The sequence below is a fragment of the Hemiscyllium ocellatum genome, chromosome 1 (genome assembly GCF_020745735.1).
Source record: "Hemiscyllium ocellatum isolate sHemOce1 chromosome 1, sHemOce1.pat.X.cur, whole genome shotgun sequence".
Lineage (NCBI taxonomy): Eukaryota > Metazoa > Chordata > Chondrichthyes > Orectolobiformes > Hemiscylliidae > Hemiscyllium > Hemiscyllium ocellatum.
Window position 1 is genome coordinate 76350734 of NC_083401.1, and position 2377 is coordinate 76353110.

Below are 2377 nucleotides of genomic sequence, written 5' to 3' on the forward strand. Positions count from 1 at the left end.
CATTGAATGTTGCAACTTAAGAGTATCACAGCTTACAGGGCAAGATGGCAGCAGTGAGGTATATGCTGGAGTGAGCACTCGAGGCAGCAGTGGACATGGAGCCAAGGCTTCCTGGTTATTGGTGAGGCAGTGCCAGTATCAGAGCCAGAGACATTTGGTTGCAGTTAAGTGCAGGTCCGGCACGGGACCCAGCATCAGCAGCCCATTGGCAAGGTAGGCCAGCCACAAAGCAATGGTGCCAGAAGAATAGCAACTCCTACGGTAGTGGGTCCAGCATAGGCAGCAGCGAGGTGGTGAAGAAGGCATTGTGGCAGAGGTTTCATTGGTAAGCTAGCTCAGGGCTCATGGTAGAGGCAGCAGAACGAAGATGGACACTTTCAGTTGTATCTTTTTAGTCTTATTCAAAATGGTACTGAATTGTAACAAAAGCTAAAACTTTTCTCTGTATTTCACTGTGGTGTTCATTGTAGCGCACAAGTGACAATATATCATAAGACTTTCTATACTATATCCAAAAATAATGAATAATGCAAATTGATGCCCTAACACATTTCTTTGTGGCACAGCAGTAGTCCATCCTGCCAATTTGAGAATGTATCCATTATCATTCCTGCCACTCAACCAATTTTGCAGCCGTGTCAGTGATTTGCCCTTTATTCACTATTATCTAAGTTAACAGTCTGTTATAAAATGCCTTCTGGAAGTCAACATCCATAGACATTTCCCTCTCTTAGTAACCACTTCAAAAAGTTCAAGGAGCTTTATCAAGCATGATCAACCTGTCCTCTGGGGTTCCAAAGAAATCAGTATTGGGGGCTCTTGGAGTTGTGGCATGTAATGATTTAGGTATGAACATAGGAGGATTGATCAGTAAGTTCACCAATTATATGAAAAATTACTGAGGAGGATAATGTTAGGTTATAAGAGGGACTGATCAGTGGCAACAGATCAATCCAGATAAGTGTGTAGTGATCACTTGGATAGGACAAACACGGAAAGGGAATCCATGATGAACAGTAGAATCCTGCGAAGGATCGAGGGCCAGGGGACCTCAACATGCATGCCCATCGGTCCGTTAGGAAGTGGCATGGGTAGATAAAGTGCTTAACATGGCATTTGGCATAACTTTCATTTATTAATCAAGACAGAGGTTAACAGCAGAGAGAAATAGCTAAATCTGTATAAAATAACTAGCCCACAAGTATTGTGTACAATTCTGGAATCTACATTATCGGAGGGATGTAATTGCACTGGGGGGGGGGGGGGGGGGGGAAGAGATATTGCTGGATTTTGCAGAGTTAGGGAATCAGTTATGAAGAGAGATTGGAGTATGAAGTATTTATCTTATAGCTCTCATTCTGCACTCGTTAATGTAATTCTAGAGTCCTGGGATTTTAACGAATACTCACTGCATAGTGATGAATGCAGAAGAGATGAAGTAGGAAAAGGTGATCTGCCTGAAAAATTGAGAACTTCATACAAAGCCCACCACTAGGAAACTGAAAATCTGCTACCTACTTAATTAAGTGACTCTTTCTGCTCTTCTAAAAGCTTGGGCCAGGCCTGGAAAATTCTGGCATTTTCTAGCCTTCATTTCCTCCTTTTAATATTCAAGAAGGGATGAAAACTGTTATTACTTTTGTGATTTCCCAATTCTTAGGGATCTTTCTAATCTTTGGAAATTCCCAAGATTCAAGAGCAATGTTACTAATTCCTTGAAGAGTCTAGGAAGCAGGCCCTCAAATCCAGGGAATTTACCAGCTTTTAATTATATTATTCAAGGTAGTTTTTCCTTTCCACAGAAATTGATCATTTTAAGTTCATCAACTCCCAACCCACCTTAGCAACATCTTTGAGCACAGAATAACCCCTGAGTTATGCCCTTTTCACAAAGGCTGACAGAAAAACCTTCCTAGTCTCATCCATCTGGCAATGGACAGCTTATTATGACAATAGAGATGAACTGAGGGCCTTGAGTGGCAATGTATGCCTTAAGATTCTTGATAAATACAACAGTGCCTCATGGTCACCTTGCTGAGCCCTACATAATGGGAACCAAATCAAAGATAGGCAGACAGCTGATGGGTTAGCCATCCAACATAAAGCATGCAGCCCACTGAAAACTAGTCTCACATGTGTGTGTTGGGAGAGGGGGAGATGTCATAGAATACCTATAATTGGACACAGGCCATTAGGCCCAGGTCCACACCAACCCTACAAGGAGTATCCCACCCAGATTCATTCCCCTACCCTATTATTCTCCTGTATCCCTGACGAATGCACTTAACCTACACATCCCTGACAACGATGGGCAATTTAGCATGGCCAGTTTACTTAACTTGCACAGCTTTGGACTGTGGGAGGAAACGGAAGCATC